General features: G+C 49.8%; 1 protein-coding gene across 4 annotated transcripts in view; it reads right to left on the reverse strand.

Moving 5' to 3' along the window:
• BOC (BOC cell adhesion associated, oncogene regulated) overlaps positions 1-24,633 on the reverse strand; it is a 71,116-nt gene that overhangs the window by 43,770 nt on the left and 2,713 nt on the right. For 3 of the 4 annotated variants that reach the window (XM_036242960.1, XM_036242961.1, XM_036242958.1), the window contains exon 2: positions 22,983-23,074. The gene's annotated coding sequence lies outside the window, so the exon portion shown is untranslated. Of the gene's footprint in view, positions 1-9,709; positions 9,744-22,982; positions 23,075-24,633 lie in introns of those variants that run through there. The other variant, XM_036242959.1, reaches the window with a different exon arrangement.

A 24,633-nucleotide genomic window follows, 5' to 3' on the forward strand; every position in this document is an offset into this window, starting at 1 on the left:
GGATACAAGGCTTGATACTGGGCCTTTTGCAGGAAGGGCATACACAAGGGGACCAAGGGCACTGCAGGAATGGCACGCACACAGAGACCAAGGGCACTGCGGGAAGGGCACACACAAGGGGACCAAGGGCACTGCAGGAAGGGCACGCACACAGAGACCAAGGGCACTGCGGGAAGGGCACGCACACGGAGACCAAGGGCACTGCGGGAAGGGCACGCGCACGGAGACCACGGGCACTGCGGGAAGGGCACGCGCACGGAGACCACGGGCACTGCGGGAAGGGCACGCGCACGGAGACCACGGGCACTGCGGGAAGGGCACGCGCACGGAGACCAAGGGCACTGCGGGAAGGGCACGCGCACGGAGACCACGGGCACTGCGGGAAGGGCACGCGCACGGAGACCACGGGCACTGCGGGAAGGGCACGCGCACGGAGACCAAGGGCACTGCGGGAAGGGCACGCGCACGGAGACCAAGGGCACTGCGGGAAGGGCACGCGCACGGAGACCAAGGGCACTGCGGGAAGGGCACGCGCACGGAGACCAAGGGCACTGCGGGAAGGGCACGCGCACGGAGACCAAGGGCACTGCGGGAAGGGCACGCGCACGGAGACCAAGGGCACTGCGGGAAGGGCACGCGCACGGAGACCAAGGGCACTGCGGGAAGGGGAAGCCAACCTGGTGGTAATGCAGGTGTTTGGAGGGGGGTGTGCACCAAACAGTTTGGCCGCTTATCTTGAACAGTAGTCTCCAAATTTTTCTGCTCTTGCTCTCATCAGTAAAATATTCTGAGCAAATATCCCTTATGCATGCATATCTATGTATAAATTAAATGCATTTATTGCTGAACTAAAATGTAAAAGGGTAGGTAGAAGTGAAACCACATTTTAATGACTTGTTAATCACGGCTGCTGTGTAACATCATTAAGCTGACACTGCATGCCGATTTAGGATTAGGTTCATCCTAATATGGATGTAATCCCTTTCAAATACCCTGCATGAGTGTTAATTATTTTGGTGACTTCTCATCAGCTGTGATTCCATTATCATTGTTTTTACTTCCCAACGTGGCCGGAAAAGGGCCAGCTCCGGTGGTGTCTCCGTTCGCATGTGCCTGGATTACCGGCATGCTCTACAACCCAGCTTCTTTGTGGCAAACTCTTTAAGCCACTTGTCCCTTTGTGAGAGTTAGTTTAGTTAAAACTAAATAATATAATCTGTAAATCCACTTAACAGAGCACAGGAAAAGTGAGGAGTGAATGAACAAGCAGTGAGGCCCCACGCCCAGCCCTCCACGTGGCGGCCGTCTCGGTGCTGCTGCGACACATCACTGCCCCACGCGCGCCTGAAGGCACCGCTATTGATCCGGTAGTAAATATTAGGAAAGCTTAATTTCTCTCCTATCCCTTTTTGAGACAGAAATACACATGAAGAGAGTCTCCAGTATTTTCTTCCAGTGTCCTGGTGGAATTTCTTGCATTTCTTCTTTAGGAGCCTGCACCCCACTTTGGAGACTAGTCCAGAAGAACGAAAAGAAGAAGGTGGGACTATGAGCCTGGCTCATGCTGTGGGCGACTTTGGGAAAAGAACTTGAAATGAATACTGGAGGCAGATGGGAACTATTAATGATTTTTGAGATGGGAATAGATGGTCAAGGTGACATTTGAAGGAGATCAGCAAAACCTGGGCTTCTAATTCACACTGTCCCCGGTACTGATAAGCTGCCAGCAAGCATGGACAGAGCCTAGTCCCACTCAGGCAGGTGGGCCCGCCATCCAGCCAAGGGGGAGGGAGGAGTCTGGACACATCATCTTGGCTCTGGGGAGACTCCCCCACAGAGAGCAGTCACCTCTGCCTCTGAGTAAAGGGAAGGTCTGGTCTCTTGGACAAATCTGATCTTCCCCCACCTCCACCATTCGAGGAAGAAGTTACTGGACAGTCTCATTTCTTTGTCACACATACCTCTTCCTAAAAATAGCCTAATTTCTTTAGGGAGGTTAAAAAAAATTTACTGGGAGCTGGGGAGAGACACGAACCTTTATTGCTAAACTGGAAAAAAAAAAGAGAGAAAAAGAAAACCACCTCCTTTCTTCTACACCCCTTCTCGACCCCCTCCCCCACCCGTATAAATTCAATCTGACAGCCCTGCTAATTGGATAAAGGCAGCTCCTACCCTCCTGGAAGGCCCTTCCCTTTTCTTCCCTTTTTGTTTTTGGAGGGCTCAAAACAGGGTGATTGTGCTGTTCTTTAACAGGAATTCCATCTGCTTTATTTCTCTCTCCATTCAGGGCTCCTCTTGAATATGTATGAGACCTTCCCTCTGGCCTGTCCCCTTTCCACCCCACCTCCACTGCCTCCCCCTCAGCCTCCTTCTCCCCACTCTGCCTCCAGCCTCCTCTCCCCTTCTCAGAGCCGGACAAAAACCTTCCAAATGGCCCCCCTCCCTGCTTTAGATAAACACAGGCGGTGTCAAGTGTGAGGGGGAGGGGGAGGTGGGAAGGGGGCTCAACTGCCAGTCAAGCCCCCAGCCTTCAATGAGGCCCTGGGGCCTACCCTAATCTGCTGCATGCTTGCCATATGGGGGCTGTGTTGCCCTGGGAAACACTAACAGGCAGAACGGAGCTTAATAGAGTCCATATTCATTGTAATGCAGTGAGATAGCTCAAGGAACCACTGCCCCTTCGGTCCAGTTTCATTCTTCTGTTTCTCTCTTGCTTTCTGTTTTTCCTCCCTTTTTCTTTCTTCCTTCCTTCCAGAAGGACCTGGTCTGCAGAGAACAGTGGTCTGGAGAGGCCTGGGCTGGCAGAAAGGCTGACTCTGGGGGTTAGAAGTGAGGAAGGTGGTGAAGGTGTTGGTCTGGGGTTGGGGTTGGTGGGGAGAGGTGAGAAGGGGAGCTCCCAGGAGAGCAGAGTGGCGTGCACATGGGCTCGGTGGAGTGTGTGGTGCTGTACATGTGCGGGTGTGCGCAGGCTCAATGCGCAGGAGCATGGCAGGTGGGTACGGTCCATCAGGGCCCTGGAGCACAGAAACCTTCATCTTCGTTCAGCCACCTATGCCTGGGTATCCCAACACCCCCATCTCTGATCCCAGCCAATGTAAGGTCACAAAAACAGTGACACCTACACCTCCCTGAGGTGTCAGGCCAGTGGCCAATTCCCAGCTCTTCTCAGTTGCCCTGAGAAGTCACAGGTGGTGCAATGGGATGAAACCACTGTAGAAACAGATGCCTGGAGGGGCAGAAGACCCACCAGCCTGCCAAGTTGGCCCTTCTCCTCTGCTGGCTGATCTGGAGCTGAAGAGGATATGACAGCTGTGGTCGGCCACAGCCAAACTAAGGGCATAGGGGGCCTCTTTGCATGGAGAAGGGGCTGCCTAGCAGACCAAGCCTGGTCATGAGGATACCAGCTGGATGTGAGACTTGGGGTTCCCTGAGGTCAGAGGTGATCTTTCCCCAGGGCTCAAAATGGAAAGAGAAAAGAAAATGTGGGAAGGAAATGAAGCACATTCTCCCAACTTCTCAGAAAAAGTAAAATTGGTAACTGAGATGCTGAAGAATTCCTTAAGAATAAGGAATCGGTTTCCCAAGTTGTAAAACAACACTATTCGTTCTGTGACTGTAAAGATCACAAATTTAAAGTCAACATAGAAATAAAAGCTACACAGACGTTCATATACTTGACCCCAGTTGAAATGTTGATCTCACGGTGCCTGGTCCGCAGGGAGAGCTCAGTGACGGGTTTGGATGAACAAACATACATGTTCCTCTAGTCTCACTGCCGCTGGCCAAACGCCTGGAGCTCTGCCCACCTGACAGCTGCTGTCAGTGGTCAGATGGATGGCAGTGGCTTTAGTAGACAGACAATGCCCTGCCCCAGTGGTTCTGTACCTATGACAGGGGCCTTCGTTGTCAGCCTTGTCCTGTGCCCACGTCAGCCAGGCTAAGTCCGATAAAGCTGCTCGACCCACAGCCGATACCTGTGTGCGCTGTGGCTTGGTTTTCGCCTTCCAAACTTGTCGCCTTTCTTTGCTTTTACCTCACTGGGGTGCATCATAAATCTGTGATTTCCTAAGCTCAACCCAGGGGAGACCAACTGTAAGAGAGAATGTGAAAGTTCCTGTCATTTTTCTTTGTGTGTGTGTGTGTGTGTGTGTGTGTGTGTATTTTAAAGCCCTAACCCCAACCAGTCCTGCAGGAGGTGGTACAATGGACGTTCAAGAGCCAGGCACTATTTCAATTCCTGGCTCTAAAACTTAAATAGTATTTGGTTATCTGAAATGCCACCCAGAAACCCACCTCAGCACCATATCCATTTACAACCATTCGGGACCCATAAAACCAGGAATGTTCCCCTGAGAACGCCAGACCAGAGTAGAAGACAGCCCTGAGCAGGGTCTTCCAGGACTGAGCGCGCTCCCCTCCCTGCAGCAGACGCCTTCCCCTCCAACCTCTTTTTTCCTATGTAGTCCTGGGAATCGCTGTTGTGACTCCAGCACATTGCACGTGCTAGAGGACTGCCCTGCACAGGGCCAAGCGAGGACACCTGGAGGTCCACCGCCAGCCCGTCCTGGAACAGAGCGGCCAAGCTCTTCCTAGCCTTCCCGCAGCGAGCACCTGGCTCAGGAATCTTCCCACCAGTGTGCACAACATGTGAAAGCCAGGATGGCCAAGTCTTAAAGAAGCAGGGACAGCTACTCTGGTCTAGATCAAATCCTTGCGTTTCATTTCATTGCTCAGAGAATACCCACGAATGACCTGCTTATAAAGACATATCTGAACTCATCTACTCTTGTCTTCCCTAAAACCATGTTGATAGTCACCTCCCACTCAGCTGTCAAACTCAACCTTGTCTCCTGGCTCTTCCCTATCCTCCACCCCTCCCGAGTCTCCACCCCAGGATTGGACCATTGCATGGATGCTGCTCTGGCATCCGCAGCCGGAGAAACACCATGCAATAGAAATACAATGCAAGTACACATATCATTTAAAAGTTTCTAGCAGCCACATTTAAAACACAAGTGAAGTTAATTTTAATATTTTTGAACACATCTAAAATATTATATTTTCACCACATAATCAACGCAATAATTGTTAATGAGGTGTCTTACATTTTGTTTTATATGAAGTCTTCTAAGTGTAGTGTTTATTTTACATTCATTACACATCCCAATTCAGACTAGACCCATTTCAGGGGCTCGCGGCTGCCTTGCCAGACAGGGCAGGTCTGGGCCCTCAGACTGCTCCCTGACTCTCTCCCCATCTGGGCAGCCTATACCCATTGCCACCTCGCTCCTTTCTAAAATATTAAGTGCAACCAAACATACAAGAGTATACATGGGCAGCTGCCATTCACTGAGCAAGTGTCTTCCACAGGGCATGATCCCCAATTCATCTAATTTGAGGTCATTCTCAGTGGCCCTAAAAGGTAGATGAATGACCAACCCATTTTATAAATGAGGAAATTCAAGTGCAGAGTGACTAGATATTCTGTCCGGGACCACACAGATGGTAAATCGCAGAGTCAGGATTTGAACCAGGTCCGCTTAACTCAGAAGTCCTTGACTTTTCCCTCGACCACCCTCTTTGAGTAAATGATGGCATAATAATTGAACCATTAAGCAGCTATTAAGAATGATAATTATAAAGGTCAAGTAGCAACATGAAAAATGTTTAAAAGATGCTAAAGAAAAAGACAGATCTCATTTGTAAAAAGCAGGTAAGCAATTGAGTGAGACCCAGTAAGGAATAGCAAACCATTAAAAGCAGCCGGTTTGAAAATGTGAAAAAATTATGAGTGTTTTTCTCCCTTTTGAGGTCAGTTAAAAATAAACAAACTAACTAACAGACCCGCCTTCGATTACTCCTCAACTGAATATGATTAAATAGAGTTCAAATTCCTTCACACAACCTTCCGTCAGTTCTAACACCGTTCTAGGTAATTCAGCAAACACCTGTTTAGTGAATGACTAACGACCTGAGACACAAAGGTGAAAGATTATGGAAGAGAAGAGAGAGAATTGTGGGCACACAGTCAAGGAGAGAGCTTTTTCTTAGCACAAGCTGGCCATTTAGGATGCTTTGGGGGTTAACAAGATACTTTCCTTGACTCTGCTAGGTAACATAAGGACTACCAATTCCAACAAAGCTGTCACCTGCAGTCATTTTCTTTGTCCCTTCCTGATGATTTAGCTACCAGGGGCACCAGGCCCACATCCACACCCCCTGTATGACTCAAAATCAGTCTCAGGTTCTGTGACCCAGAATGAATGGAGATCAGGTGCTGCTTCTTGGCCTGTCTGGTTCTGGGGTTGATTCAGGCGAATGATGGGCAAAACTGCTTCCAACCCCAACACACACACACACACTCTCTCTCCCCAATCCCTAACTCTCTCTCTCTCTCTCTCTCTCTCTCTCTCTCTCTCTCTCTCTCCTCCCCTCCCCCCAACCCCTAACAGGCTCATGCATGCTGGCAGAAAATTGGAAGCATTTGAACAAAAAGCTAAGCCTTGGGGTGAAATGACTAAATTGTTCAAGATGGCACATCAGAAGATACCACTCTTTAGCTGGTATCTGACTGCACTGTAACAGGGACAGTGTCTCTCCTAGACTGTCCTGCTAGCAAGAAACCCTCACCCTGAACTTCAGGAGATACCCCTTTGATGTAGGGACAACAACATTTATCACCAGGGATGTTGAAGGAAAAACAGATTACATGATTAAATCAGCGAGGGTAATGGCTGGTACAAGGTCATGGGCTACCTTTAGGAGCGCACTGTGTTTTCATCTGATCCTTGTTGCAGATCTATCCTTGGGATTTCAACAAAAGACGTTAGAGAACAGGTAATACCCCCAGGGCCAGACACCCTCCCCTGGGCTTCCCAGGTGTCCTGCCCTGGGCATGTGCCCTCACCACCCCCGACACAGGCACAGGCACACGTGCATTGTTCGTGTGCTCACAGCCATCTGCTCCAGCTCCAGCTGGTAAGTGTGCTTTAGAATCATGACAGTTTACTTTCTTTCCCATCTGACCTCATACAAACACATTTTCCTCACCACCTCCCTGACCCCTAAATGTACACATTCCAGCCCCCACCCACCCCAATCTTTCTCAATTACAAAGTTCTTTTAAACCAACTAAAACTTAAAATAAATACCAATTTGGAAGCCCGAAGCATGCTCCAGTCCGCCTGTCAGTCCCTGCCTTCTGCTGGGAGCCCCCAACTCCTGTTAGCATGCCCCAAATTGTGAAGTGCTGTGGCCTTGGTGCAAGGCTGGCACACGCAGAGAAAACAAACACCTGGACTCTTGCCAGCACCTCTATTTATAGCAGGAGCAAAGTGTGGGGAATTGGGAAGGCACAGAGGAGGAAGGGTCAGGAGCAGAGGGATGGGGATAATTCTAGCCTGCTGCTCCCAGCTCCACCAGCTGCAGAGCATTCCTTGCTGAAGGTCTCCCCTTCCCAGGTGCAATCCATCCTGCCTATGACTAAAACCAGCACTGTGCTGGAGGGAAGCAAGTCTTTGAGGGCAGAGAGCCTGCTATCTCTCGCATTATTGTAGACCCCGCATGGATCACATCCCAGTGCTTGGCACATAGTAGGAATGCAATGCAATAAGCATTTGTTGATTAAATGAATAGATGAGACTTTTCTCCCTGCCTAACTGACAAGGTTACAGATGGAGGAGGAAGAGGCGGTGGAAGGGAGGTGAGTGAGGAATACCTTAATAAACGAGTGCTTCTAAAAATCTAGGTGATGTTAAAATGTACAAGCAAAAACAATGTAAGGAAATACAAAGAAAAGCTAATTAGTTTTTTTCATTGCAGGCCTTTTCAGAGCCTTTAATATTATGCATTGTGCATCACCAAGAGAGGGATAGAGTATGCACTGAAGCCTGAACTCACTTAACCACAGGCCTGGCCTTACCTGACCACAGGCCTGGACTTATTTGACCACACTACTCTTTTTTCTCAGAGTGCCATTAGTGAGGGGAATTTTGTCAAATACACTTTGGGAAATGTTGGCCTAAGAGGTTCCTGGAGAATATCCCAAAAGCAAGTTGTAAAAACAGCATGATCCCATTTTTGTAAATAAAAATTACATATAAAGATGTGGTATATAGTTATTTGGATTGTCACAGGAAAATATCAAGTGACACTTAAATGGTAAAGTCAGCTATTTCTGAAGATTAGGGGATTTGCACTTTTCATATTAAACACTTCAAAAATATTCAAAGTGGGTATGTTATCACTTCTGTAATTAACAAGGCAAATTTGGGGGAGGGGAGCTATCTCCAAATATTATGATGTCATCAAACACTATTTCAACCTTCCATAGGCATGAAGGCCTTACTTCCCAATAACCCCCTGGGCCAAAAAATGTCACTCTGCCCATTATCCCAACTAAACATTTCCCTGTGTCTATCCCCAACAGTCAGCTCCTTTGACTTGTAAAGAACACCTCCCCCAATTCCAGGATTTTGTTGCTTACACAAAATATGGACAAACACAATGTGTTTTAGAAAAAATAAAAACACATTTACTATTCTGTCAATAATCTTTACAAATCAAATTACTTTGTTTAGTAAGCTGTATAAAATATCCATCAAGTACTTAGTTTGCTGAAATTATCATGTTGGGCATATTAACATTTAAAGACTGCCTTTTTTCCTGCTAAATTACTAATTTCCTAATTTAGCTGATTTGTAAATGTAATTAAAAGTCATTGAGCTTTAGTGAACGTAATGTACTGATATGGTTGTAATTTAACCTAGTTATGAATAACTGGAAAGGAGCGAAGGAAAGGCCAACTATTACAGGCATTCATTTGTGCAGCTTTGCCAGAAAGCTGCCTTTTAACTCTCCCAGGAAGCCACTGGTGTATTCCCCACAGATCGCTGGGGGAAGAGACTGGACAGGGGGAGAACAGTAAAGTCTGGGTGACAGGTACCTGCCTGTCAGTTACACCTGGGAACAGGTCATTGGCCAGAGTCGGTGCGGCCACTGCTAGCACAGGAAGATTTGAAATATTTAATCCCCTCAACAAAGGAGTTCACTCTCTTGTGTTTTCAGGACTCTTGTTGTGATGGGTGGGGGCACTCTCTTGGCTTTCCTGCATTCGCCCACATAGCCCACAGCCATGTGGACCCCGTAAAATCTAATGGACTGGAACTAGCCTAATGCCAACCCGGACCCAATTCTACCACGGAATGGAAACTTTGGACACTGGCTTTGCTTCTAGCTCTACTGAATCCCCAGCTGTACCTCTTCCAGGACTGGGTTAAGGAAAATGGGTCTTTGGAAACCCAATAATGTAATTCCATGAAAATAAAGCTTTCTACCACATCTTATCCTCCCATGGGGGCCTCCAGAAATGCTTATTCCAGTGGTACCCCAAGAACTCTGTTCCCACTAGCAAAGGAGAAAGACTATCTACACATTTCACTGATAATGGTACCCGGTTTTGTCATAATATGAAACTAAAGCAAATACTGAGAATTGGAAGAAATAATCAATCATAGAATAAAACAAAATATTTGACCATCTGTTGAGTTACTATGTGTGAGACAATGTATAGTACATGTATTTCCTTGTCTAACCTCTAAACAACTCTATGAAGAAGGTAGTATTGTCATCCCTGTTTTACAGATGCAGAAATTGAGGCTTGGAGAGATTAGGCATCTTGCTCAAGTAATGCATTCAAAGCCAGGGCTACCTGCTTCTCCTGCCTGCTGGTCTTGGTGTCCTTGGTAGATTCAAGCAGAATACACAAAGAGCAGCTTTCTAACAAAGGAATTGAGAAAGGCTGCAAAAAAAGAAAAAGAAAAAACAGTCTGAACTGGTGTCACTCACTAGCTGCCATGTTTTGAGAGGTATTGGGTTGTCAAGTCCCACAATGCACTCTGTCCAACTCCTGAAGATGTGTGGTTCCCCGCCCCACCCAGGCTCAGTCCTGAGGTCCGAGTGCCAAAATCCCTTCCAAAAGTTGGCAGCAGCACTTTGGGTCGAGATCCAAGTAATATGCACCAGCATGTATGAGAGACAATGAAATTATTCCATTTCTGATTCTGGGCCCCCTCCTCCTCCTTCTGTTCTTACACAACATTAGAATGTAGGTGCCCACACTCTGGCTGCACAGAAGAATCATCTGGGGACACAAAAATACACCAACGCTTGGGAGGCTGTGCAGACAAAGTCAGTCAGAACCTCTGGAGGTGGGCCAGGCAGCAATCAGGACTTTTACACCTCTTTCCTGGACAGGTGACGTGCAGCCAGGGTTAGGAAGCACCAAGCGCCCTGCCATGAATCTGGGTCACTTTGATTAGGAATGTCTCCCAGAAATGCCCTGACTGCACTGGATACCACAATTGGAACTGAGGGGTCCGCATAAAAATGTTCCTGACTACACTATTTTAAAGAAATTCTTGTTGTATTTAAAGGTTTTTTTTTTTTTTCATTTCACACATTTATATTGAGGAATAAAACATTTTCTTAAAGCGTCTCTCAGAGTTCCCCAGATGTTTTCTGGGCTTTTAGATTCCTAGTTTTCTGCTCACATAAAAACAAACAAACAAAAAAACACCCAAGAGGAGGCTACCCCTGCAAACAGCACCCACTTTGGAGGCCAAGACAAGCCCCACTGGCAGCAAAGGAAACACACAAGCAGGTCCCTGGACCCGTCACCCCTGCTGACTGGGGCCAATTCCTGGGAGGTTAGCAGGAGCCTAGAAGTTTTCCAAGCATATGCACATTTTAAGGCTTGCACATCAAAACCTGAATGCCAACAGTGATTTCCTTAACAAAGCCAGGACAGTCTCTAGGGGCTCCCAGACCACCAGGCAGTGAAACAGGTGCTGGCCTTCCAGGGGTCCCACATCCGCTCAACACCGGATCACAGCAGAGGGCTTTGCCATCCCTGGGACTGCTGTTTGACATCTCAAAGGGTTAACAGCTCAGCCTCTAGCTTCTGGCCTTCCCTAAGGAGTTGATTTTCAGTTGGGTCCCTACTAGAGAGGAGACAGCTCCCCACCCCCACCTTAGAGACTTGGGTCCCACCAGCCCCTCCCCTATCTGCGGCCCTCCCACTCCAGGAATGAAGCTGCCACTGCCCAACATATACCCAGACTGGTTTCATCTCCTTCCAAATCCATTTTGTGTCTTAACTTCTGCCAAGAATAAAAATTAAAATACTCACACACACATCGTGCATGTATGGGAGGGGAGGACAGGGCTGGAAGTCTGAACTGAAAAAGACCAGGCGGGGAGTGGGAGGGGCAGGGCCCCAATGAAAGTCAGGGCCAAAGACTTCCCTGGGGGTCTGTCACGTCCTGCCTGAGGCCCCCTGCTGGCTGCACACAGGGTCAGATCTAAGGGAAGTGTTGGCAGCACCTCCCCTCTTGTTCCTCTGTCACCCCATTTCACACCCTTTAACCCCCCACTCTGCCTGAAGGGGCGCAGAGCAGCCAGCACGCCAAAGGCCGGATGCAGCCTCCACTCCTCACACTTGGAGGAGCCTGTGCCTTGCCAACCCCAAAATGAACAAAACAGTACTTGGAATGACACGTGGGCCCTGGCGATGCCGGCAGCTTGCAGGCTGTTTGTGGCCACCCAGAAAAACGGGTCTGGAACTACAGCCTCCGTCCTCAGAACCCTGTCCCACCACACCCAGGGGAGGCAGACAGCGGCTCCGACCGCTCCCTCCGGCTCTCCCTCACTGCTGACCGCTTCCTGCTCCGCAGAACCAGGAGCCCACGCACTGCAGGATGGTCGTACCTACAGCTTCACCTGTTCAGGATCCTGCAGGGCTCCCATCAAGGCCTCTTACTCAACTCTGAACCCCACCGTTTGCCCCTTTCCTCTCCCACATGGTGAACAAAGTACTTGAATTTCTTAAACCTGTCCAGATAGAACCCACCCTGACGCACGGAATCACTTGCCTTGCAAGTCAGTAAACACTTATGAACACCCATATAAGGCTCTGGGAATCCAAAGATCAAGTTCAAGCTTTCTCCACGAGCTCAGCAGCTGGTAGGGTATAGCACAGAGACACAGTGCTCTGAGGACAGCCAGGATCACACCAGAGCGCCCTGGGCTGGGGCTCTTGCCTTTCCCGCCATTGTTAGGAGGGGCTGGGAAGATTGGAAAGGGTAACCTGTGGCATCCGTCCTTGTCCCGTTTGACACACAGAGCACAGCAATGAAAACAAAGCAGTATTTTAAAAACCCTTTCGTCTGCCTTGATAATTGTTGAATCTGGATGATGAGTACACTGGGTTTGTGATTCGCTTTTGCGTGTTTGAGTTTTTAAGCAAGCAGATAATAGTGAATGTTTTCCCCAGGAGGATAACTAGAACAAGATCCTCCCAGACTTCCTACCCCTGCACCAGCTCCAGGAACCCCACACCACCACTGTCACCCGCTTACCCAGGGACTCCTAGTTAAGCCAAATAGCACTGCCAGGCCATTTTCAGTGGGTGCCCAGTTCTGATGGGGAAGGTGGTGTATCCCCTCTTTGACCTTCAAATGCTCCCCAGTGTTGGGACAAGGAGGTAGCCCCACCCCTGGAGGGAGACTGTTGGCCGCAGCCAGAGGGGAGCCTGAGGGGCCGCTCTCCCCGCTCTCTGTCTCAGCGATGTGATGTGGAGTCAGGGGGCTGCCTCCCATGCTCTCTGCTTCCTTTACAGGGCTTCCCTGTCTGCGATGGGCCCTCCCAGGACCATGAGCATATCTCACCAACAACACGTCCCCAGCTCTGGCTGGCTTTTCCCTGACTGCAAAACCAACCCAGTGCACAGGCCTCGAGGTCCAGGTGAAAGACCATCTGTCTCCCCTGGGCCTCCATTCCTCTAATCTATAAAATTCACAAACGTACCATAATTGACAAAACTCTTTAAGTAGCCAAATCTCCCAAGAATATGGACTTTTGAGAAAGAATCATAAATCAGCAACTTATCCAAGCTAAAGTAGTAATAATCATGATGATGAGGATAAAGGTGACCATGTGGCACCTACTCTGAGCCAAGCACTCTCTAATGCGAGAATGTAGTCAATGTGGATGATCCTCTTGCTTGGATTTGGGAGATATTTGGAATCAAGGTTCTAAGTGTCTTGAGGACAGTAGGCACAGTGCTCAAGAATCCATTGAAGGAGGAATTGATGGTTACAGACATGTCGATGAGCCAGTGGACATGGCTGGAGAGGCAGGCCCAGTGCTGCTCTCTGCAAGGCTTACTGCTGGGCCCGGGGTAGCCAGACAGCTCCGTGTGGAACCTCGGGGGCCTGCAGAGAGGCAGGGTGCAGGCCACGTGAGTTTCACGGGGGAGATAGGCCGGAACTCCCCAGCCGGGAAAGGGTCCCACACCTCATCCCAGCTGGGAGGAGAGGAAACAGGGTCTCACTGCCTTCCCCATCCAGACCATGGGCATCAGCACTAGCGTTTGGGGCATTTCCTGTGTGAGGAAAATGAGGTCTGCCTGCTCGAGATTCCATCTCTATCGGGCTAGCTGCTCCTCTTTCCTTTCTGGCTTGGGAAGCACACAGAACTTGGTTTTTAAGGAGCCTCCCTGCTCCACGGCCGTGGAGCCTGCTTATTCTAGAGAACGGAGCAGGTTGGCGGTAGATAAAACTGGAACCCAACCCTGGTGTCTATGGACTATTCTGGAGAGAAAACACTAGAGAAGACCCAGACTGCCCAGAGAGTTCCCTCCACCAACCCTCGCTGACGCTCCCAGTAGGCGCAAGGCCCACGCTGGGACCCCGGGCATCCACTCTAACAGGCGGCCACCGCTGTACAGAATGCCATCCTCTATGCTAAAGGTGATTTTTCAAATGCATCACATTTATAAATTTGTATTTTTATAAATATAAAGGCTATGTATGAGAGCCTTTCTGAGACATCCTGCCCCATCCCCACCACAAATCAGGAGAAAAAGAAACAATTTGTCTGATCATATTTTTTTTTTAATATTTTTTTCTTTATTGATTTTAGAGAGAGAGGAAGGAGAGAAAGAGAGAGAGAGAAACATCGATGAGAGGAAACATCGATTGGCCACCTCCTGCATACTGGGGATTGGGCCCACAACCTGGGCATGTGCCCTGACTGGGAATTGAACCAGTAACCTGTTGGTGTGTGGGTCAACGCTCAGCCACTGAGCCACACAGGCTGGGCCCAATCACATATTTATCTTTTGGTTCAGAAAATGTAGCCGCCGCCCCTAGACACACACTCCCTGGCATGCACCTACAGGAGCTAGTCTGGGATTCTTTTTCAGGACTCACTGTGTCTCCTGGGACAGACTGTGAGGAGGTGACGGGGCAGAGGCTGGTTTGGTAAGGAACGCGGGGCTCACACTCACACGGTTCAGCTGTTCTCCATCTCCCGCTCCCCGGATGAATGAGGCAGGGCCAAGGCTTCTGGGAGCACTGCTGGTCAGGGAGCACTGTTACAGGCTCCCAGACTCTGCAGTTACAGGCACCCAGTGGCTCTACCTAGCAGTCCCCGTGGACAGTCATACCTGTCCCAGGTTTATCACTAAGACTGTTTAGCACTAATGAAATGGAGTGTTAGACCAGAAAGCCAAGGAGTCAGGGGGCTCGACCCTGATTCCAAAATTAACAACAAAACCAAAGACCGCTGGCCTGTAAAAGGTGTTGTCCCCTGAAGAGTTTAAAGAGCTTTAAACACTCCATTGCATTAGTGCTAACAGTCTTAGTGACAGACCTGGGACAGGTATGACTAGTCTCCACTTCCACGGGGACTGCTAGGTAGAGCCACTGGGTGGCAGCCCAGAGCCCTCGGGGAGTCAGTGGTCAGGCTACAGACGGGAGGGCTGGCCAATGGAAGTAAGAAACCAGAGGAGGAGGTGTGGATTCGGGTCATCAGCATGGAATGTCCACTTCCCCAGGGGGCCAATGAGTCTCTTCCCCCCTCGTGCTGACCTCTGACACACCTGGCTGGTGTCCTTCAGCTTGAGAAGGTGCCAGCTGGCCTCAGTTCTGTGTTTGTTCCAAACAGGAAGCTATGAGAGCGGGGTCTAAACTTCATCCCTGCTCCCCAGGGTTGGAACTCTCTACTTAGTACCCCCGTCCTCAGCTCCTGGAAATTTCCAGCCTGGTTCAACCAGATGAGCCACGCGACCCCATTCATATGCGCTTTCCTTTCTCCTAACTGGGGTCCCGAGTTGGAGTGGGGTTGGAGGAGCTTCTTCTGCTCCAGGCATAGCACCCGTCACCCCCACCCATCCCCAAAGAGCCTCGCTGTCTAGAATGACTGCTGAGGGCACTGCACGCTGAGGTTCCTGCCACCAGGTTCCCAAGGCATCCTAGTCTGCTGGCTGGCTGGAGAGAGCAGCACGTCTTGGCAGCAGAAATGTTCTCAATCTCTTTCCACCTGAGGGTCCGTTCTCCTGAATCACCACAAAACAGGCCCCGGGGCTCAGTCAGTCCCAGGGCACAGCACAGACACTCCTAACACCTGGCCTGGGCTGAGAGCAGTGGCCTGAGAGGTTGGGGGAGAGGTAGCCCGACAGGATACGGTGTGCAGGAGGGCTGCTGCCGGGGGAAGCTCCCTTCCCACCCCTAGTCCACTGCTCCAGAGCAAGTAAAACAAACTACCGAGGAGGAAGGCAAACAGCCCGTGTGCTCCTCCTGTCTATCTGGGAATGGGATGGGAAGGTCTGCACAGCTGACACTTCCAGATGTGGGACCCAACACAGGCAGCTCCTGACAGTTTAAGCCAGAGCTAAACTCCAGTAGCACCAGGGCCGGGCCTGTTCGGTGGAGGAAGAAAAAGGAACAGCATTGCCGACCCTGCTCAGGTAGGTGTCAGCACAGGGCGCTGGGCTCCTCCTTTGTCAGCGCCTTGCTTCCTGGCTTGGGTGTGTGTGTGTGTGTGTGTGTGTGTGTGTGTGTGTGTAGGGGGACTTCGGGGTGGGGAGAAGGCCATGTTTAAAACTGGAGGAGACAGCTAAGTGAAAGAAGTCAGCCTGGAAAGACTACACACTGCATTATTCAAACTAATATGACGTCCTGGGAAAGACAAAACTACAAAAATAGTAAAAACAGCAGTGGTTGCCCAGGATTTAAGAGGGAGAAGGAAGGAAGGCTGAAGAGTGGAGCATGGGGGGTTTTAGGCAGTGAAACTATTTGTAGTGGTGGGTACGTGTCATTGTGTATTTGTCCAAACCCATGGAATGGCCCTGGCCGGTGCGGCTCTGTTGGTCGGGCGTCATCCTGTGCACTGAAGGGTTTTGCTCCATCCTTGGTGGGGACAAGCGGGAGGCAGCCGATCCATGTTTCTCTCTCATCGATGTCTCTCTCTCTCCCTCTTTCTTCTTCTCTCTAAAAATCAATTTAAAAAATCTTTAAAAAGAACCCATAGAATGTACAATGCAAAAAAGTGAGTTTTAATGTAAAGTATTGGCTTTAGTTAATAACAAGGTGTCAACATTGGCCCATCAGTCATAACAAATTTACTACACCAACATGTTAGTAATATGGGAAATTGGTGGAGAGTGAGGGGGTATGTGGCAACTGTAATTTTCACTTAATTTTTCCTGTAAATCTAAAATTGCATTTTAAAAAAGGGCTATTCATTTTTTTAAGTTAAAACAAAGAAACCAGAACCCTGGAGGAGGCGGCTTGGGCCATGCCCCAGCTTCCTGCGGTACTGTCGACGTTGGATCTGAGGATCGTGGTCGTGTAATTTCTCAAGCACATTTGTTGTCAGCACAGGACCGCTTGGGGTCTTCATTCCTATTTTTATTTTCCTCAGCGTCTACACTGAGAACCAAGTTAGAAATAACTGAGAGGCAGTTTGGAGTGGGACGTGCCCTCGGGCAGATGCTGCTCCCTGTGCCCCCTGTCTGTCAGCTCTCCAACAGCAGAGACCACTTGTGTGCCCTCCCCCCACCCGTCCTCATGTGTGTGGGGACTGAACTGGCCTTAAATTCATCTCGTGTTCCTCATGACCCTGGCTTGTGGTCCCAGCCGGAGTCGACAGAGCTCCAACTCAACCCAGGCACTGTGCTAACGGGCAGGGGACAGGACGCGATGGTCCAGGGCACTCAGGGAGCCTCCGGTGAACAGCCAGACTGTATCCTCCTGGTGGGCAAGAGATGCGCTGGGCTTCTCTGCATTTCCCAGCCGGGCCTAGCACAGTGCTGGGCATAAAGCAGACGCTCAAAACATTCTTCTGAAGAGAGTGATGAGGAAGGGCCGGAGGGGTCCATTCTCACCCTCCCCTTCCAGATGGAACAGCTGGCAGCCCACAGACGCAGCTGCAGGCAGTGGCCTCGAGGAGGGGGAGCTGAACGGTCTGCCGCAGCCCAGCACACCGCTTCCCAGCTCTTCTAGAACAGTCGCCCTACATCCCGACCATTCCTTCCCACTCACCCTCACATACACACACCCAGAACGCGTTTTTCTCACATAGTCCTGTATGTATTGATTTCATTTTTTTTGGAAACTTATTACACCCCATTTGAGCTGCAGGAGAGCCAGGCAGATTAATAAAAAAAGAAAAATGAAAAGTAAATTGAGCACCAGTTACACATACATGAGATTCTATGCTAGGCATTAGGAAGAGAGCGCGGGACCAAAGTCCCTGATCTCACGGATCTTTCGTTCTAAAGGAGACGCAGGCAATCGGCAGATGAACAGACAGATGCATGTTGGGAGGATAATGTTGAGGAAATGAGTTAGGTTGGGGGGGGAGAGCAAGAGGGCGGGAGTACGAGGTACAAGGAGTGCTCAGGGACCAGAATGAAGTGTGGGAGGGACGGTGCAGACACCAGGGAAAGAGCCGTCCAGGCAGAGAGAAAGGCAAGTGCAAAGCCCCTGACAAGGGAGGTTGCTCAGCCAGTTGGTCCAGCAGCCAGGAGGCCAGGGTGGCCTTGGAGGGGGCTGGGTGGGGGGAGAGAAGAGGGAGGAGAGGACAGATGGCAAGGGGCAAGGCGGCTGTGGGCATTGAAGGTGTTTAGGTTTTCCCTGAATGAAATAGGGCACCATGGAGAGTTCTGGCTTCTCCTTTGGAAGCAGATGCTGACTTCTCTATGAATGGAGTCTTTGGAAGCAGGGAGGACACTCAGTCAAGGAAGCTCCTGCAATAGTCCAGGTAGGAAATGTCCACGGAAGGCTGGGGTGGTGAGAAGTTCAGGACTCTGGATACATTTTCAAGGTAAAGCCAATGTGATTTGCTAATTTAAAGTGGAATATGAGCGAGAGAACAGAGGCAAAGATGACTCGCAGATGTGTGGTCTACCTGGTAGAACGAACGATGCTGAACTGGGGCAGAAGTAAAGGAAGAGGCTGGATGGGAAATCTTGGCCAGTGACCAGGTCTGAGGACTGCAACCTAACAGTGCACCCAGGGCTGGGCCTTGCCTCATGGTGGGCTCCTCTCTCTACCCACCTTCTCAGACCTTTGTCTCTGTGGACCTTGAGCCAGTGGGCGTTCCATCAGTGTGGCCTTCCACCTACTCACCCCTCTCACTGCCCAATCTAGCAATAACTCTCCTTTCATCCTGCCCCTCTCCCCTTGCCTTTCCTTTCCCAATAACAGCCCCTTTTTACCGAATGCTCACAATACATTCCATGCACTTTACATGCAGTAGCTTGCTTCCTCTTTGCAGCAACCTCCAGAAACTGGGATGTCAGTTTAGTTCACATAAGCAGCCCAGGGACATACACGAGTGATTGGCAAGGCCAGGCTTCAAATCCATGCCTGTCTGGTTCTGAAGTCCCCCCTTACAGGATGCCACACAGTCTCCAACCTGGAAGTGGCCCCAGAAAGGCTGCTCCCTCCTGGAACAACCATCTTTCTCCAGCACTTCACCCTTTTCCTAATACAGCTCACTTCGGACTTCAGTCCTCTCAGGTGGGGGGCCCCCAGACAGCCCCGGGCTCCACTGTTCCTTCCTCTCTCAGGAGAACTGTCAACCAGGATCCTCCTGCTGTGAGATCTTGTCCTCTCCCAACTCTCACAGGATCCTGAGACCCTTCACAGCTCTTCCCTCCAGAGAGGGGAAGGCAGGTCAGCTGCAGGGACCTCGAAGGGTCTCCGGCACCAGGACTGCCTCCAGTCCTGGCTCCTCCCTTAGAAAAGAGAACCACACCACAGAGGCCACGAAGCCCAGTGCCCAGACTCTGACCTTGTTCCCTGGAATGTCCTATCTCCTGGCTCATCCTCGGTGGGCACTGATGCCCGGGGCCTGTGGTGCGCACGAACACTCTGAATCAAAGTGTCCCCGTGGGCCATTTCACTGCCTCCTAAGTGCTCGAGGAGGCAGCTTGGGAAGACGGAGAAATAAAGGCACAGAGAGTTTCCATGACTTCCTCTCAGTTACCCAACTAGTTGATCCCAGAAGTATATGTGATCACCCCGCTGTCTGTGTTCCCATCTTAACGCAGAACATCCTAGCTTCGGGCTTTCCACGTCTGCCGAAGAAAACCAAGGCACGAGGGTGACTGCAAGTCCTCCGCAGGCACCCCCGCCCCCCTCTCTGCCAGGAGGGAGAGGTCTGTTCGCTCTTCTGCGGTAACTACCTGTGTGAGTCTTTCTGCTGGCTGCCCTGTGAGTGTTTGCCTGCAAGGTCCCCTGTCCTGCCAGTCACCTGCCTGTCAAAGCTGCTGCTTCCTTCCTCGGGGTATTTTTCTGTACAGGCTGCCACTTCTCCTGACCAGTAAGTTTCTGCTCAGCCAAACGCCTTCCCTCCCTCTCCACACCCAGAGCACAGAGCACCTGCTTGATCAGACTTGCAACTGGCTTCAGCTGGCATCTATAGTGAAGCAGAGATCCAGACAGCCAATTCAGATATGTCCCAGGAGACAAGTTCTGCGCTGAGACCCAAGACGGAGGCGGCTTTTAGCTCTGCTTGCAGAGCCTACACTAGCTGGGCCACAAAGCCTGCCTTCCTCGTGCTGCTGCCCTGAGCCGGTCAAACCTTCTAGATGTGGTCCCGGGTTTCGGTTCGTGTCTCTTCCGGCAAATCTTGTAAAGGGCCCCACCTGCCCCTTAAATTTTGTTGCAAAAAAGCTCCCAAATGGAGGGAGCTCTGCTTTGGGGCAGAGATTTTCTAGGCATTTATTTTCCCTTCAAAGCCTGAGTTTTGGAGTAGCAGCCCTGCACTGAAATCTTGGCTCTGCCCCTGACCAGCTGTGTGGCCAGAACCAGTCACTACACTTATTTCAGCCGCAGCTCCCTTATCTGCACAACAGGATCCCAGTGCTTGTCTTCAGGGGACTGCTGGGGGCCTACCAAGGCTACGCTTGTAGTGCTGAGCACGGGGCTGGCACACAGTAGGTGCTTACCAAATGCAGCCGCCATTCTCCACATCATCAGAAGGGGGGCAGAGGCAGGCGGTGCTGCCTCTTTGGCACTGAGATTCCCCATCTCAGCCTGCCCTCCAGGCCCATGGCTGGCTCCCTGCGTGACCAGTGATAATTCTTCCCTTCCACGATGAAGGGTACCTGCTGCTCGTGGGTGCTCTCCTCTTGCGAGAGATGTTCGCCACATAAACGCAAGGCTGCATTTGTCAGTTCAGAAGAACAAAGATGAACTCCATCACCACGCTGCCTTCAGCAACCTGTTCCGTTCTTTTCACCCAAACTCAAGATCTTTGTGGTAACGCAGTGACAGGGGATTGGTTGCCAACCTTGTTGTTCCCTTTGGGCAGGAGAGCTCAGCTCCCCCACCCTGCTCTCTCCCATTGTCAAAGACCACCCAGTGGAACTTGCTGGCAAGCTGCCACAGTCCAGACAGGCGCAAGCCAGGCCCAACTCCCAGCCTCCGTCCCTGCAACAGAAGGCTACAGAACCCAGAGCACCTGACTGAGGGGCTTTCACCTGGAGCTGACGCAGCCTTCACGATGGCAGACCACCAACGGGGGCCGGGCAGGCTGCAGGTGGCTGCTTCGAAGGCCTGCACATTGGACGAGCCATTAGAACCGAACACGTGGCTGTAGCACAGCGGAGTTTTATGTAACTTGTTCACTACAAAACATCCATTCATAATGACAGAGGTAAACAGCTGCGGGTTTCCATCACTTTATGTGGGCTCACTTGCAAAAGAGGGCACTGTGCTGACTGACTGCATTATGAAGCCGCCTCACGTGGGCACAGGTACATAAAAGGCAGGGCCACAGTAACACCACTGTGGGGTGATGGTCCTTGGACAGAAAGCAGCAAGAAAGGCCAGTGGGGGAGATGACTTGCGAAATAATTAGCAGCAGCCTCTGCTTTCACAGAAAAGTAATAAAGACAGAACCCCCCAATTTTCCTCTCCAATTAAGTGTGACCCATACCTAATAAACCTGCTGGGATTGTGATGTTAGGTAAGTTCAGACTAGTAAAGGCACTTGGCTGGGACTAATCTGGAAAAATATTGGCAGAGCCCTGGAAGGTGGGGGAGGGCTCTCCTCAAGAATCCAATTCCAGCCCAGCCTGGGGGCCCCTCCACACACAGCCGGTCCCACATCCCCTCCTCCTCTTACCTGTAACTCCCAAACTGGGTGGTAGTTACCTCTCAGCAGCCAAGGTTCCTGGGCAACTGCAGGGCCCAGTGACTTTTATTTGTCCCCAAAATAAATGTCCCCTCATTTGCAACTCTGGGAAGGATTTCATAGCCAAGCAAACCTACCCTGGACAGTAGAGCAAAGGGCAAATGGAATTAAAAGGTAGAACGTGGAATTCAGGCACGTGTTTCCAGAATTCTCAGCTAAAATCTGACACGGGCAAGAAAAAGAAACGACACATTTCTCTTTTTCGCCCCGAAAAGCTCTTCAGTAACTGGTTTTAGAAACTCGTCCAGTGCTCAGAATTCTGAGATTCTGTATTCAATGCGGAGATTCTAAGTTTTTAATCGTCCTGAAATTTAAAGCAACAAGAACAACAGAAACAACTCTGAACTTAAAATCTCCTGTCTCAAGAATATTGTTTGGAAAAAAAAGAATAATAGTATGGGCAGAGGTAAAAGAACATTTCAGTACTTCCAGGCCCGGCTCTGCCTGTAGGAGCTGGCCTGAGATGCTGACCCTCCTCCACCAGCAATAACTGACCCCGTCCACGCACTTCAATGCTGGAGTCTGTGTCGCCCTGCTCTGTGTTTCCCTTCCCTTCGGTAATGGGGTTGGAGTGGCGTGGCTCTGGCTCATAGCAAGTGCTCAGTAAAGCCTTGTGGAGAGGGTGAAGGCTCCCATCTACACACGTCATCATCCTCGTCTTGTCCATCGCTGTCCAAACTCATTTCAGAGGAGAATAAACATTCCTTTGCCATACCTTCTGCTGCTCAGCTCTTTTTGTATTATTTTTTATTCAGCCCTACTTACCCTGGCCGTGCTCTGTATTTTCCTGCTACCAACCAAGAGGACTAGCTGAGACTTCCCTCAACATTTTCTCTGGCAACCAAGTTAAGTTGACTGTGTATTACTGGCTCTGATCTTTCTCCTATGATTTCCTCTTACTGCCCCATAATCCTGTTCCAAACATCAAAGGCCTTCTTTGAAGATAAGGCCAAATTCACCATTAGGAAAAGAGAAATGATTTCCTAAATTTATTTCAGAGGATGGAACGACAGAATCCCTCTGGGTTTTGTGAGATAAACACTGCCCGGGAATGGGGTCACAGGCATTTGCTGTAATATCACTGACAGAGACATAAACACAGGGCTTTCCTCACCCAAACCTACGCGGGGCTTTTCCACAGCAGCCTTGGACTCCAAATCCCAAAGTAACGGTTTGCATCCAACATGTCCCGCAGTTCGCCTCAGGGAAAGGGGGGTTACATGGCTACCCCCACGGGAAAGAGGCTACCACTGGCTCTGACTAAAATGTATCTGAGCCAAACTAGAACCAATGTGTTTAGTCCAGTTCCACTCGAGTTGGACCCTTCCATACAAAATGATGAGAAACGTTCTATCTTCAAGTAGCAACATAAAACATGGAAAATGACTGAGCCAGCAAGCCAGAGATACTAGACTGTGGGCAGAAAACCTCACCTGTGTCTTCTACTTCATCACTGCCACCCTCAGATGGTGTGAGTGTTGACAAGACTTCATGGGTCATGGGGTCCAGGAAGCTTGTGCTGGGGCTGAGGAAAGAGAGAGTGTCTCATCTTTTGAACAACCAAATAAACAAACACTTTTGAAGTACTCGCTTTTTATAAGGTGAAAAGCTACAAACCAGAGTAATTCCTTATTAATCCTTTTTATACATAAGAAACCAAAGAAAAGGCAGTTTTTCTAAGATCAGAGGCTTGCATAAATCTCGTTACCTGACTCCTTGCTAGAAAGGAAGTGAGAAATGGATGAAGGATAACGATTACACTGAAAACAGTCTGTTGATCTTGCGAAACCATGACCTGTGCACCCAGCAGTCCATGTTCATCAATATTCACCAAAGTAAGGTGGGCTTACAGGGAAGGGATTCGGGATGGTAAGGCAGAAAACAAGAAGTGAGCCCAGCAAAGTCAGGGTCAGCTACTAGATGGGTCAGGCTGGAGCAGAAGGCTTCCTAGGGAGGTACCATTATCATGAAGTGAGCCCTATGAGACGGCTAAGCAGTTTGGCTTGTAAACTTAGACTGTGTTTATGCTGGGTGGTGACTTGTTTGTGGGACTGATGGGGGATGGGTGGGGTAGACAGTGGGGAGTCCAGCCATGTGTCAGCAACAATTGTCAAGGGCATGAACAAGTGGGTGCAGAGGGTGGAATAATAAAAGGAAGAGCAGGAAAGACTGGATAAGCTTGGGGAGGGAGTCGAACTCAGTGGCAGTGGAAATACAGGGATCCATTGGCTCAGTGGTTGGAACCAGTGTGAGTGGAGTCCATAGGCAGAACCAGGGTCCCAACCCAAGTTTCCTAGTCCTCAGGGCAGTGCCACCTGGGAGGAATCCTTTAAGCCTTCCTTCCTGCATTCCTCCCCCCTCTCTCTACCCATCCCCGCCCTCGGGGTCCTCAGGGCAAGAGCCCTACTGAGGAAGGCTCTTTGTAAACATGAATTTCTAGATTAAAAACAAACACCCTCCTCACCCTCACCCCAAATATTTGATTCTGCCTCATAAATGATGAAAATATTACATGTGAAGGCTTCATGTGGGAATCCTCTCAGGATTCGGGTCATTCCCACCAAGAGCAAAAGGGTTGGCCATATCTTTTTTCTGTGAGTCTTTAGTCAAAAACATAGAGATGCTTCAGGACTGTCTGACTACAAAAGAGTCTATACTTTTATCACAACTATGTGAAAAGTATGTATGTACATGGATGAAGAAAAACAAGTTGTGCTATAGCATGGGATTGTGGGTAATTTTCAAAAACAGTTTCTTTATTATTAGTAGGTACTTGTGCAATAAATAAAAATTGGGAGGGAGGGAGTGTGGAGAACCACCCTTGAACTAAGGAAGCTTATTCTCCTGGGACAAGATGCTCCCGGCCCTGGGTCTGATGTACTATGAACGTTTGCTGTACTGAAATATGGAGATGATAAAAAGTTCCGTATATTAAGGTAAATAGATTTTTACAAATCTAAAAAAATTACTTTCTTTCTTCTCCCTCTCTGATTTCCATTTTCTTCCCCTCTGTCTTATTTTCCCGGACAACAAGGAAGTTTGGGGTTTGAAGGAAAGAAAGCAAACTCCAGATGCATAATATCC

The sequence above is a fragment of the Molossus molossus genome, unplaced genomic scaffold (assembly GCF_014108415.1).
Source record: "Molossus molossus isolate mMolMol1 unplaced genomic scaffold, mMolMol1.p scaffold_m16_p_5, whole genome shotgun sequence".
NCBI classification, from domain to species: Eukaryota; Metazoa; Chordata; class Mammalia; order Chiroptera; family Molossidae; genus Molossus; species Molossus molossus.